Consider the following 15,397-nt stretch of genomic DNA (forward strand, 5'->3'; position numbering starts at 1 on the left):
AAGTATTCTATCATACCATCTACAAAGAGTGAAAGCTTTGCTTCCTCACTGCCAATTCTGCTCCTTCATTTTTTTTTCTTCTCTTATTGCCATGGTTAACATTTCTAAAACTATATTGAATAGTAATGGTAATAATGGGTATCCTTGTTTCACCTCTGATCTTATTAGAAATACTCCAAGTTTATCCCCATTACAAATATTTGTTGATAGTTTTAGATACTGCTTATTATTTTAAGGAAAACTCCATTTATTCTTCTATGTTCCAGTGTTTTTAATAGGAATGAATGTTTTAATTTGTCAAAGGCTTTTTCAGCATCTATTGAGATAATCATATGATTTCTGTTGATTTTGCTATTGATATGTTCAATTATTTTGAGTGTTTTCCTAATATTGAACCATCCTTGCCTACCTGATATAAATCCTACCTGATGATGATGATTATGATTATTATTATTACTAGTATTGTCCTAGTAATAACTTGCTGCAGTCTCATTGCTAAAACTTTATTTAAGATTTTTGTATCAATGTTCACTAGGGAGACTGATCTACAATTTTCTTTAACTGTTTTGGTTCTTCTTGGTTTAGGTATCATGTTGGTGTGTCATAAAAGGAATTTGGCAGAACTTTTTTTTGAATGTTTATGAAGAATAGGAATTAATTGTTCCTTAAAGGTTTGGTAGAATTCACTTTTAAATCCATCTGGACCTGGAGACATTTTCTTACAGAGTATATTGATAGTTTCTTCAATTTCTTTTTCTGAAATTATCTTCTGTTAATCTTGGCAGTTTATATTTTTGTAAATCCTCATCCATTTCATTCAAGATATCAAATTTATTGGCATACAGTTTGGCAAGTAGCTCCAAATTATCTTTTTAATTTCCTCCTCATTGGCTGTTAGTTCACCCTTTTCATTTTTAATACTAGTAATTTGGCTATCTTCTTTCTTTTTTTAAATCAGATTAACCAACAACCACCCAATTTATGATGCCCTCATCAGAGAAAATGCTAAGCTTTGTGAGCACAGCAGAATTAAAGTAGGTCAAAAGAAATTAAGACACTTAAGTTTAGTGTCAACACCCCTCCTTTTCATCAGGGCTTTTTGTCTCAAACATCTTGGATGTCATCCTGGACCTCTTCAATGGAGAGACAAGACCCAACCATACCTATATCCTCTAAGTCCAATCTCTTCAATTATATTTGAATTATCCTAAGAGAAGTACAATTCTCAAGAGTTATGTGTTATATCTTCCCTTTTAGGGTTGTATACAATTTGATGGTCTTGACTAATATTTGTTTTGATTTGTTTTGTTTTTTCCTTACCCTTTTCATTTACCTTTTTAAAGCATAACTTGAGTTGCCTATTTGATGATTGAATTCTCTGTTCAGTTCTGGTCTTTTTGTCAGGAAATTTTAGAAGTCCACTATTTTGTTGAACATCCATATTTCCCCTGACAATATATGCTGAATTTTGCAAGGTAGTAAATTCTTGGTTGTAATCCCAGATCTTTGCCCTCCAATATATGATATTCCTTCAATGTTGAGGCTGATAGGTCCTGTGTGTGTCTGATTGTGTTTCATTTGTATTTAAATTTCCTTTTTCCTCTTGTAGCATTTTCTCCATTACTTGAGAGCTCTGGAATTTGGCTAAAATATCCCTTGGAATTTTTATTCTGGGGTCTATTTCTGGAGTAGTTCCATGCATTCTTTCAATGATTATATTATCTTCTTGTTCTAGCAGATTTGGACAGTTGTCCCTGATAATTTCCTGCATGATATTTTCCAGGTTCTTTTTTTGATCTAGGCTTTAGTCTCCTGATTCATAAATTATCTCTCCTGGATCTATTTTCCAAGTTGTTTGTTTTTCCTAAAAGGTACTTTACATTTTCTTCAATTTTTTCAACCTTTTTATTTTGTTTGATGGCATCTCGTAGTCTAGTAGATTCATTGGTTCCTATGCAAATCTAATTTTTAGGGTTTTATTTTCTTCAATTAACTTTTCTGTTTCCTTTTCCAGTTGGTCAATTTTATTTTTTGAAGAGTTACATTCTTTTTCCAGTTGATTATTTTTGCTTTTAAAGGAGTTGATTTCTTTGGTCAATTTTTCATAATTTTCCTGCATGATTCTCATTTCTTTTTTTCCATTTTTATTCTTACTCTCTTCCTTGGTTTTTAAATTCTTTTTAAAGATCTTTTGACAGCTTTTGGATTTGAACTCAATTCATAGACTCTTTGAGACTTCCCCTGTAATTTTTCACTGATTTCTTCTTCCAACACCTTTGCTACCACCTTTATCCACAAAATAGTTTTCTATACTGAGCACTCTTTTAGCTTTTTTTTGCTTATCTTTATTTTTTGAGCTTTACTCCTGGGGTATAGGGAGCATAGATCCAAGCTTTTTATGCTGAATCTGGGGTCTGATTCCCTGCCTTGTCATTGGCCAAGATGTTGCCTATGCAGGCCAGGCTTTGCCTTTGCAGGGGTCTATTTCCTCCTTTGTGTCCAGGTTCTGATTATGCAGTGTTTTGTTCCCAACCCAATCCTATCTTTTGCCCAGGTGTTCCCAGTGTTCAAATTTCGTTGAGACCCTCCCTGCTGCCTTGATATCTAGCTGCCAGGACCTATGTTGTTGTCAAGCTTTCAGGACCTGGACTGCACTGTGGCTAAAAGCATCCCGCTGCCTCTTCCATTCTCCCATGTTGCTGGGCTTTACTTCTCCTTTCCCCCAAAGAGCCAGACCTTCTTTGAAGATAATGTCTACCATTGAAAACTTCTTTGGATCTTCTCTTTTTCTTGGTGGGATTTATAACTTTAAAGTCAGTGTAGAGGCTTCATTTATCTTTGGTAGGGAAAAGCTCTAAGAGCATGTTAGCTTCACATAGCAATCTTGATCCCACCCTGGAAGTCTCTCCAGCTCATTTTGAAGAAACTAAGTAATAAGTCTCTGTGATCAAATTTGAATTCTGGTCTTTCTGACTTCAGGTCCAGGATTTTATCCATTCAGCCACCTAGCTATGTCTAGACATTTCATCTAATCATTGATTCTTAGAAAAAGGGTCCTCAGAGGTCATCTAATCTGATTTTTACATAGAGTCATTAGATCAGAGTTGAAAGGAATTTTATAGATCATTTATTCCAATCCCCTTGAAAGAAGAACTTTGAAATTCTTAATTTTTAAAATAGTCAAAAATGATCCTTTTGATTTAAGGAATATTCCATCTGAGTCTATCACTATAGGTTATAAATAAAAAAAGACCTGTTTTCTTTTGAATCTGAGCATTTCTTTAACATTTAGCATTATACTAATTATTTAACATTAATTACTAAATATTTTAAGTTAATTATTCAACATTTAGCATTGTGCTTCTCTCACTAATAATTAACAGGAATTTATGAAGCATCCACTATATGAAAGACAATGTGTTAAGTGCTGGGAAAAAAATGAAATACTCCCTGTCCTGGAGGACCTAGTGAGGGAGACCCAAATATATAGTCATATGCAGAGTGTCCTGAAAGTTTAAGTGAGGCTCTTAGCTTTAATAGCTTAAATTATTAATATTTATTAAATATATATTTGCCCTCTGATTAATTAAATAATTTTTAAAATTGTAATTACAATAATTATTTAAAATTAATAAATTTTAATAGCTTAAAGCTGTCCTAAGACTTTGAGGATATTCATATAGAAGGTATACAAAATGAATGCAAAGTAGTTTTGGGAGTGCAAGTAGATAATCATTTGTATCTCTCAGCAGTTTTTAGAAACCACATGTGTTAGAGGATACTGGTCCTTCAGTTTACCTTTATGGCCTAAAATTGAGAAATGCTTTCTTACATACAACCTCATAACATCTTCAGAAGAAATAGGGATAAAAGTTAATCTGAATCTTAGATGGGCAAACTGAAGCATACTCTCTCAATCTCATTAACAGCAGCAGAGCTGAGATAAATCACCAGACCTTGAGAGTCTTTATTTGTACTCTGCTGGAGTTGGATTGAGCAACTATGTAGTACAGTGGATAGATCCTGGGACTTAGAGTTAGGAAAGTCTGAGTTCAAATGTGACCTCAGACATTTCCTAGCTGTGTGACTAGCTAGTCACTAAATTCTGTTTACTGGAGAAGAAAATGGCAAACCATTACAGTATCTTTACCAAGAAAACTCCTTGGATAAAGGTCCACAGGGTTGTGCAGAGTCAGATATGGCTGAAATGACTAAAAATAAAAAATATAGAGCGGCTAGGTGGCGTAGTGGATAAAGCACCGGCCCTGGAGTCAGGAGTACCTGGGTTCAAATCCGGTCTCAGACACTTAATAATTACCTAGCTGTGTGGCCTTGGGTTAGCCACTTAACCCCATTTGCCTTTCAAAAAAAAAAAACCTAAAAAAAATAAAAAATATTCTGTCCAGTTCTAAGTCATACATCAAAGACAAAGAATTGGAAAGAACCTTAAAGGTCATCAAACCCAAGTCCTTCACTTTACATTATTTTTCTTCTATTTTTAGAAATACTGATAGGCTCCAGAAACTTTATATCTAGAATCTGATGTCTAAGTAATTAATTAGCATCCTGGGTTGATGGTACACACCTTTTGTGCTTAAAATAAGATTGACAAAATTTAAGGTGGAACCAGAAATAACTGGTTATGGAGACCCAGAGGGTAATCACATGCATCCAGAGTTGAGTTTTGCATTCATTCTGAAACAAAAATCAATTGGGGGAAGAGATGTTAAACACCTATGGGTGCCAGACAATTGTGCTTTATAAATATTATGCAAAATATAAGTATTATAGAATATTTATAAATCATTGTTATTAAATAATTATTTCACATTTATCATATGTTCAAAAACATATTAGAGGCCATCCTCAGTTTAGGGGCAAGGAAACAGAGATATAGTGATTGCTGAAGATCACAGAAGGTAATAAGGAACTCACGATATTTATCAACTTCAATTGATACTCATTTGCAGATCACATAGGTAGAAAGAAAACTTCAAAAGTCAAATCAATACATTATTTTGTGAATGTTCTAAGTATTACATCATGACTACTAACTCTGAAGAATCTATCCCTAGTCATGCTGAATTTCCAAAATTTGGGATCCTTGCTTGGCTAATCATTTTTTGCCCTTGCTTTGTTCCTTTTTCTCACACTGAGAGGCAGGTCTGGATATACCATGTTGTCTCCAAAACTGTGAGACAGGTTAGTTAGCTTTACCTAATTGGTGAAAGACTATTGCCATGAAACTACTGTATTGATGATTTGTTGTCACAAATTCACCACTGGAAACCGCAAACTGGCATTTTGTCTGGTGTTGGTACTTTGCTGATATGGGAGGAAAATCATATCCTTAAGACCAAGGACTCCTGTAGCATCCAGACCTTCAGCAGAAGTCCTGTTTCTTGTCAATCAGATTATGAAGTAGAGTGGTTCTGGAAAAGGTAGGTGAGAAAGATGTCTTTGTATAACACTCCCCTCATTATAATATACATCAATGGGCAGTGTCAGGTATATGATGCCATGGTTCTCTTTGATTATGAAGGATGAACATCATCATCATTCTTCTCACATGCTACCTCCCTAAAATTTTATGAACTGATATCCTGATTGAAGATGATGATTTATATTTGGCAAGTGTTCCTACTGTGATGTTTTCTTTCTTCAATTCTTAAAGGGATGACATGTGAAAGATCTAATATGCTTGAAGAATTAATACAGGAAGTTATAGAGAAAGAAATTTAGACTTAGTATAAAGAAAACAATGAGAACTTAATAATTGGAGCTTTCTGTTACTTGAAAGCAATACAGAAAAATATAGTGTTAAATCACAGAACAATTAAGCTTAAATATATCTATTGCTTGAAACAAATTGAGGGGTTTTTTTTAGGCTTCAGGAAAAGACTTTAAGAGACCTTCCTTAGGCAAGTCACTTGAGCAATCAACAAGCATTTATTATGTGCCTACTATTTACCAGATATTATACCAGTTCTAGAAATAGAAAGACAAAAGTAGAAGAACCCCTGAGGAAGGTTCTCTCTAACTTTGGGAGACAGTATGTACATATAGTTTGGGAAGCTAGGAATCAGTGGAAAAAGTGCCAGGTCTGTAGTCAGGAATATTGAGTTTGAATCTGACCTCAGATACTTACTAGTTGTGTGAGCCTGAGAAAGTTTGCCTCTATTTCCCTATCTGTCAAGAGTTAGAGAAGGAAATGGCAAACCACTCCAATATTTTTGCCAAGAAAAAACCAAATGAGTCATGAAGAGTTGATATGGCTGAAAAATAACTGAGCAACAACATGGACATATATTGACATAGTCAAAATAGTTATACTATTACTTTGGAAGAAATATGCGTGGGAGAATTAGGAAGGACTTCAGGTAGAAGATGACACTTGAACTGAGCCTTGAAAGAAGCTAGGGATTTTAAAAGGAAGAGGGGAAGGAATCTAGGAAGAGTTACTCATTCTAGGCATAAGGAACAGCCAGTGAAAAGGCACAGAGACAGAGTGAAATGGACTGTTTGGTGTGACAAACAGTAAGAAAATCATTTTGACTAAACCTAAGAATGTGAGAAAGGGAATTATGAATAATAATTCATCCAGGATATATTGGAACCAAGTTAAGAAAAGCTTTAAATGCCAAAGAATTGATATTTGCTCCTAGAAGTAATAGGAAGCCAATGGACTTTATTGAGTAGAAGAGTGACATGATCAAATCAACACTTGAGAAAAATCACTGTGGCATCTATGTCAAGGACTGCTTAGAGTGGAGGAGACCAATTAGGAGGCCATTGCAATAGTCCAAACAAGAAGTGATAAGGTTCTCAAGTAGGATAGTGACTATTTAAATTGAGAGAAGAAAACAGATTTGAGAGATGTTGTGGAAATAGAAATGGCAAGGTTTGGAAACTTGATCCGATATTTGAGTTGAGAGCCAGTAAAGAATACAGGAAGGTACCAGTGTTGTGAACCTGAAAGATTAGAAGTATGGTGGTGAACTTGAGAGAAATAGAAAGTTTGGAAAAGGAATAGAATTTTTGGGAGAAATAATGAGTTTTGTATTGGACATGTTGAGTTTGAGATTCCTATGGAACATGCAATATGAAATGTTTGATAGGCAGCTGGTGATGTGAGATTGCAGAATATAAACTATAGGTCTGAGAGTCATCAGTCTAGGGTTGAAAATTTATTCCATGTGAACTGGTGAGATCACAAATGAGATAGGGCATAAAGAAGAAAGGTCTGGAGTACACAATCAGAAGGTTAAATTGGATGATGATTCAACAAAAGTGACTAAGGAATTGTCAGATAGGTAGGATGAGACTCAAGAGAAAGCAGTGCCAAACAGTGACAAGTTTAAAAATGGAAGCAGGTCTCTCAGATACCTTCTAGTTCTCAATTTATTGTTGCCAGTAAAATTCTGGTTCAGGTATGGGTTGAATTAAATGACCCCTGGGGTACCTTCTATGATCTCGAATTAATTTTCTCAAGGTTCCCCCACTTCCACCATCATTGACTCATTCTTTGGCCAACAGTTGAACTCAGAACTCTGGATAGCTTGTCCTAACTACCACTCAATGACAGCAGTCAAACTGAAGGCCACAAAAGTGTGGACAACTAATAAGAAAAATCACTTTGATGAAAATAATTCCTTACAAATCAACCATCTTATGGCTAGAGTCAGATCTGAATTTCTGAATTTTAGTCAAGCAAATGAATGTAAAGGTTTGAGCACTAGTTTCTCAATGGGCCTGATATTCCAACCTTCTTTCCCCTTCCCCAAATTTAACATCTATATACTTAGCCCAGAAAAGATGTCTCATTTAATTGGCCTATAGAATATAGAATTCTTGTTCTTTTTGGAAAGGAATGAGAGATTTTTCTTGCTGTCTGAAGATATGATTGTTTAACTTGACAGGATTTGAGAGAAGGTTTCTGACCTTTGAGGGAGTAGACAGGGAGGTTTATTTCATTCTCCCCTCCTCATTTATTCAGATACATTCTGAACCTGTTCTTCAACTCAACTGGTTATCTATCTATCTATCTATCTATCTATCTATCTATCTATCTATCTATCTATCTATATTGATAGCAACAGAGAAAGAATGTAACCTTGAGAATTGCTTTTTTTTTCTGATTTCTGGATCAATGGAAAATTACAGATGGTCTCTTAAAACCAAAGCTTGCTTTCATCAACTACAGAATAATGTTCACAAAAACTAATAAGGCTCAAGGCCTACAGAGACCGCTCCTTAGAGCAGCTTATGAGCTCTTCACTACTTGGAAGGCTTTCTTACCCTTTTCCTTCATGTGCTGTGAGTCTGAGCCCTAAAGATACCTGAGGTTGTGACTCTAATTTGAACATTATGCACCTGAGGTCAAAAAGAATTTTTTTTTGCATCATAATTTAAGAATTTCACTGGCTTTTCAATTTCTCCAGAACTAGTGGGTACAGAGTAGTACTTCATTACCCTTAGGGTCTGAATGTCATCTTGGTTAACTAAGATTCCTCATCATTCAGACATGCTCTTACTTAGAAGGATTTATAGAAATCATAGAGATAGAACAGACCTCAGAACCACTTGCATCCAAAAAAACATCCCCTTTAAATGGTCTTCCATTCCACTACCCTGTCCCCACTGAGTCTTCTCCTCTCTATACTAAACATTCACATTTCTTTAATTGATCCTCTTTTCTCAGACATCTCACTATCATTCCTACTATCATGCTCTAGTTTGATCATATCTTTCTTAAAATGTGATTTCCATAATGAAATACAGACTCTCTCTCTCTCTCTCTCTCTCTCTCTCTCTCTCTATATATATATATATATATATATATATATATATATATATATATGTATGTATACACACACACACACACACACACACACACACACACACCACACAGATATATTCAATAAGGAATTATAATCATAAAACATTAGGGGCCTCAAACTCATTTGAACAGGAATCAGTTCTAACACCAACCTCAATAAATGGAAAGTCAGCTTTTGCTTGAAGATCTCCTGAGAGTCTATTATATACTGTGTACCACCTATTCTCATATTAATAATCAATTATTGAATTACGATCATGCTTTTTTCAGTCTCTCAAGGACTTTGCTGATAATGAAATTAAATTAATTTTCTCTTCAATCTTGTTCAGACCCCATCCAGGTCAGGAAGCTCATTGTGTTTGGGTGGGGATAAATTCTTTGATAGATTGCCCAAGACTGGGAAATTTATAGTAAATGACATAATCTAAATTATATCCCCCCACCCCGTTCCTAATAGGAATAGGTCTACTTCTCATTGTAATATTCATTTTCTCATTAATTGTTAAACAATCAGAGTTGATTGCCATCCTCAGGAACATCTATTCTTTCAAGGGCATATAAACTTTGAAACATCACAATGACTGGGTTTTGATATTCAAGTGTCATTGGTCAATTTATTAGTAATAAGCTAATATTATTATTTTTTTAGGTTTTTGCAAGGCAAATGGGATTAAGTGGCTTGCCCAAGGCCACACAGCTAGGTAATTATTAAGTGTCTGAGGCTGGATTTGAACTCAGGTACTCCTGACTCCAGGGCTGGTGCTCTATCCACTACGCCACCTAGCCACCCCAATAAGCTAATATTATTAAAAAATTATTAATTACCAAGAAATTCTCTCTCTCTCAAACTTTTTGAATCCCTATCCTCTTCCAAAGAACCAAAACTAAATTAAAAAAATGAAGTGAAAAATTTAGCAAACCTGTTTGCAATATCTATCTATCTATCTATCTATCTATCTATCTATCTATCTATCTATCTATCATCTATTTATCTATTTGCAGTATTCCACACCAGTGGTCACCCCAATAGCCCCAATCTCTGCAAAGGAGTAGGGAAAAATTGTCTTCATATTTCTTAGGGTTGTACTTATTCTTTGCAATTTTGCATCATTGACTTTTTCTTCTTTTTTCTTCTTAATTTAAGGCAATGGGGTTTAGTGACTTTCCCAGGTTCACACAGCTAGGCAATTATTAAGTATATCTGAGGCCAGATTTGAACCTGACTCCAGGACTGGTGCACTATCCCTGGCACCACCTAGCTGTCCCCATCATTGACTTTTGATTACTCGATGATGATTGTTCTTTATGTTTACACAATTAATCATTATATATTGTCTTGGTGCTACTTACTTCACTTCACATCAGTTCATGGAAGGCTTTCCATACTTCTTTGGATTCCTCATATTCATTATATACAAATGTAATGTCCTTTTACTTTTGTATACTCCAGTTTGTTTAGCTCTTCCTCACTTGTTGAGCAAGTCCACTTTGTTTCTAATTCTTTGCTAACTTTTGGACTATTTTAATGATAAAGGAGTCTTTCAAAGCCAAACTTCCATTCCTTATCCTAATTGTACATTTTTGGGCTAAAAATTTATATAATTTTTTTTGGTTTGAGAGATTACATATATTATCTAGCTAGCCTTCATAAGAACCCTGGGAGGTTGATACTCTTATTATAATACTCATTTCATGAATACCCCTTCTGAAGTAGAGAGGTTAAATGACTTGTCCAGATACCCGTAACATAGCAAGTGTCTGAGGCAGGATTTGAATTCAGGTTTTTCTCATTCCAAGTTCATCACTCAATTCACTGTACTACTTAGCTGCAGCATAGCCTTTCAGATACTTAAAGAGAGCTATTATGTTTACCATGAATATCCCTTTCTCTACATTTACCACTCCACAGTTCATTTAACCAACTTCTATATGGCACAAATAATCTCTATAAGGCACAAAAGTCTTTCACCATGTTGTTTGCTTTCTAACTTATCAATGACCTTTCTAAAACTTGATATTCAGAACTGGTCACAATACTCCAAATTTGATTTGAGCAGGTCAGAGTACAATGGGACCCAGCTTGTGGAGAGTAAAGATTATTCCATTATTTGTATTTGAATTCCCAGTGCCTAGCACAGAGCTTTGTGTTGACAGATTTATTGAACATCACTTCCTTATTCCTGAAAGATATGTCTTTCTTTTTTTATAATAAAAATTTTATTTAAAAACAGAACCACAGTAACAGTAATAAGCATAGAAAATACATTTGGAAATATTTACAATGTGACTGTGGAGAAAAGGGAGGGAGAAACTATTAAACTACCATTGCCATTTCCTGGACCCTAGTTCTACCTGGGGATCTTGGATGATACTGGATAGAATCAGAGATCAAGGACATTTTTTTTCTTCCATAAACTACATATATACATATATATGTATATCCATATATATCTAGCTTCCCCCCACCCAAGCCCCCAGAAGAAAAGGTGAAAATTGAGAACTAAATACTGTCCACAGACAAGGTGGGTCAGGAAGGTAAGCACCAAGGGCAATCCTTCAAAGTCTTTACTAAAACAAAACCCATAAGATTTAGAAAGATACTCAACTTCCATCAGCAGTGATCTTGTTATTAGCTAATTCCTAATCTTACAGTCCCTTCCATACACTTTTTGCCTAGATGGTCAGGCCTTTTCTGTCCTGAACCTCATCTTTTCCTTTCCATTCCACCTATTCCAACATTTCACCAGTTGGTGAAACTCACTAAAGACTGTTTCATCATCAATAGAATATATAATTTAGCCAGCATGGAGGGAGGTGGAGGTGATGTATGGGTGTGTATGTCTGCCTGGGGCAACTTAAGATTTAAGGGGTAGTAACAGGGAGGCTGGCTAAATCCCATTTAGCCAAGGCAAGAGTTTGTTTATACACGAAGGGAATTAGAATTAGTAGCAACCAGAGTAGTTACACAGAAATGATAACAGCATTAATATTCACGAATCAGTTGTTACTTTCTAAATTAAATGTGACTATGAGTGGGGCTTTTTATACCTCACCCAAGTATTCTCCAGTTGAGTGATGCAAACACATATTTACAAGAAGTCATAACCATTTCTTTACCTGAATAAGGAGGCAAAAGTAAAAATCCCCTAGAACTTCTATAAACCACTTAGCCCCATAATTTCCATACCAATTTCTAGTCCTCTGTAAATGACCCCCAAATACTGTCCTCAAATGCCTTTTGGGATCTGGGACTTGGGGAAAAACCAATGACACCCAAAACCTAAGAAAATCTCAAAGAACAAAAACAAGGAAAATTTTCCCTTTCTGTATATTTTTCTATCCGGAGGGGGGGATAGAAGGGAATTTTCAATGAAATATCTAGAAAATCCATCTTTCTTCATAGGTAGACCCCATCAACTGCATTCAACTTCACTGCCTATGGTGTCAACAATATTGCAGTTTCCGAGTAATTATAGTTTTTTTTTTGTTTTGTTTTGTTTTTAGTTTTTGCAAGGCAATGGGGTTAAGTGGCTTGCCCAAGGCCACATGGCTAGGTAATTATTAAGTGTCTGAGGCTGGATTTGAACTCAGGTACTCCTGACTCCAAGGCCAGTGCTCTATCCACTACTCCACCTAGCCACCCCCTAATTATAGTTTTTTAAAAAAAGGAAAAAATCCAGAAGGAAACCAATAGCTTTTGTAGGCATCACAAACACTATCAAGTTCATTATCATTTTCATGGAGTATCAAAATTGCTAAAGGTCATGTGAAAATCTCCATCTCTCCCTTATGTCTTCCATCCTTATTCTCCCCCCAGTCCATTATTTAAATTTATACCCCCTTCTCCCTTCACTCTGCCCTTAACAGTTCATTATTTTATGCAATTATTTCTTTTTTACACTTAAAAAAATAAATATTTATGAAATAAAACCTGGCAGATAAAATAAATAAAAATTCAATGCACTCTGTAGAGTTGTTTAAAAAAAAAGTGAGGAAGATGCTCTCTCTTATTTGGTCCCCAACCTTTCTCCTATCCCTAACTCCTACATACTAGTGAAATAACTCTTGTAGATACTGGAAGTTTTTACATCCACTGATTCCTAGGTATCTCAGTGTATCATCATTAGAACCCAAGAAAATGAAGGTGACAAAGGTTGGCATGTGACAAAGGAATCAATTCCTCCAGAAATGAGGGACAAGTTCACCTGATCTCTTTAGCAGAGTTAAATTGTCCAAGACATTAAATGTTTAAAAAGCCGGTGAAGCCAGGTTAACCCCAGCACTAAATTTATCTTCGGGCTCATGAAGTAAGGTGAAAAAGAAACAGTAGCAGCAATCAGAAACAATCCTGGGTTACAGATATCCTGATGAGGGTCCCACATCAGGGAGCTATTTTTCTACGTTGGGAGACTGGAAGAGGAGGGGTAGAAGGGTGTGGGATTCTAGAGGGCTGAGGAGGATGTGTCCTTGACTGGATCAATGTTACTCATATCCACAATGGAGTCTTTCTCTGTCAATAAGCTGGGGCTGATGGTACCTTGACTCTTGTTCTCAAAGACCTGTGTAATATTCTCAAAAGTTCTGCCCTTGGTCTCAGGGACTTTGAATAAGGTGAACAAAAAGAAGATGATGAGGAAGAAAATAAAGATAATAAAGATGTAGGATCCCAAATATTTCGCAGCTGTAGGGAAGAACAAACCCACAAGGAAGTTAGAGGTCCATTTGGAGCAACCGGCTACAGCCATAGCTGCTGGGCAGGGGCCTTGACTGAAGAGCTAAGCAACAATGATTCCTAGGTATCTCAGTGTATCATCATTAGAACCCAAGGAAATGAAGGTGACAAAGGTTGGTCCAATTTCAAAGAAGGCCACAAAGCCAAAATAGCCACGATACAGACATAGCTCATCCACAGATTAGAAGCCTTGAGAGATATGGTAATAACCATAAGAAGAGAACAGAAGAACATGACACTCAATCCCACCAGATGAAGGGTTCTCCTTCCTGCTCGCTCCACTAGAAAGAGCAAAACTACAGTAAATTCCACATTAACCACACCAGCACCAATAGTAGCATATACTGGCTCTTTAACACAAGCATCATTGAAGATTCCTGTAGAATAGTAGAAAACAGCATTGATTCCAGAGAGCTGTTGAGAGAGCTGGAGCATAATGGCAATGATAATGGGCTGTCAATAATTTGGTACCCTAAAGAGATCTAACACAGTTGGTTTCTTTTCTTGTGACATTTTAGCACTTTCATTCTTCATCTCCTGGATATCCTGGTTTACCTCTTGAATGCCCCATAACTTCACAAGAATCTTTTGGGCCTGCTCCTCTTCCATCTTATTGATAAATAGGAATCTGGGGCTTTCGGGGCACATTGGAAGGGCTATAGATTGCAGAATAGCAGGGATGGCAGTAAAACCTAATAACATTGGCCAGAAATCCTCAGTTCCCATTATGTTTTCTAGTCTAAAGATCAGGGCAGTGAGGATCCCCACAACAATACCCAGCTGGTTTAGGGTGCCAAAGTCTCCATGAAGGTTAGTTGGGGAGACCTTTCCAATATATATGGGCACAAGGCCAGTGCAAAGTCCACAGAATAAGCCAATTATGAGCCGACCTAGGATCAGCATTTCCACTGACTTGGAAAACTTTTCGAAGCCCAAGAGAGCACCTCCCACAAGTGCTAGTGTGTTGATGATGAGCATGGAGTTGCACCTGCCAAATCGGTTGACAAGTAGTCCCACAGATAAAGAACCAATCATGCCACCTATGGAGAAGATGTCCACAGCCAAAGACCAAAGTGAGGTGAGCAGAAACTCAGAAGTTGGCTGACCAGTTCTTTCTTGTAAAGTGAAATTGAGAAAGTCCTTGATGATCTGCTCTGGGGCATTTATGACACCAGTATTGTAGCCAAATTGAAAAGAGCTTATAGCAGATGCTCCAATGGAGAAAAGGAGGGAGCAGGTGACCTTGGCTGCCGCCATGGCTCCAGCCGAGTCCCTTCCCAGTGGCTGGCGAGGTGGCAGGGGCATTGGGCAGGATCTGCCCTCCCGTAGGCATATACTGCCATATCATACCATTGCCTTATATGGAATCTGCAGTCCATTAAAAACCCCTATATCTATTTCACATGAACTAATAGTAAGCCATGCCTCTCTTGAACTTGTACATGTGAAGTCAATTTTTTGAATCCAAGTGCAATGCTTTATACTTATCCCCATTCAATTTTATGCTATTAGATTCAGCTTAATTTTCTGTACTTTCAAGATGCCAAAAGCTCTACCTGATCCACCAAAATAATATCTGTTGCTCCAAGAAGATTTAGCATGCATGGTGGCCATACCCCTGTAAACTGTTTCAGCAAACAGGCTAAAGGTTGAGAGTAAGCAAGGTGTCTCAAACCCATTGATGAGTTAGTGGTGTGTTTACCCCAAGCATATTAAGATTTCTTTGGCAAAATGGGCTGATAAGAACAATTTATTCCAGTGGCCATGAAGGCAGATGAGACAGGCATTGTGGAGCACTGAGAGCATGGTTAGATACTGAAGACACC

The 15,397-nt window shown here is 36.5% G+C and overlaps 1 pseudogene; it reads right to left on the minus strand.

The window, feature by feature from the left end:
• Positions 1 to 13,280: 13,280 nt before the first annotated feature.
• LOC141520328 (solute carrier family 2, facilitated glucose transporter member 3 pseudogene) lies at positions 13,281 to 14,828 on the minus strand (annotated as a pseudogene).
• Positions 14,829 to 15,397: the final 569 nt, after the last annotated feature.

The sequence above is a fragment of the Macrotis lagotis genome, chromosome 4, assembly GCF_037893015.1.
Source record: "Macrotis lagotis isolate mMagLag1 chromosome 4, bilby.v1.9.chrom.fasta, whole genome shotgun sequence".
Lineage (NCBI taxonomy): Eukaryota > Metazoa > Chordata > Mammalia > Peramelemorphia > Peramelidae > Macrotis > Macrotis lagotis.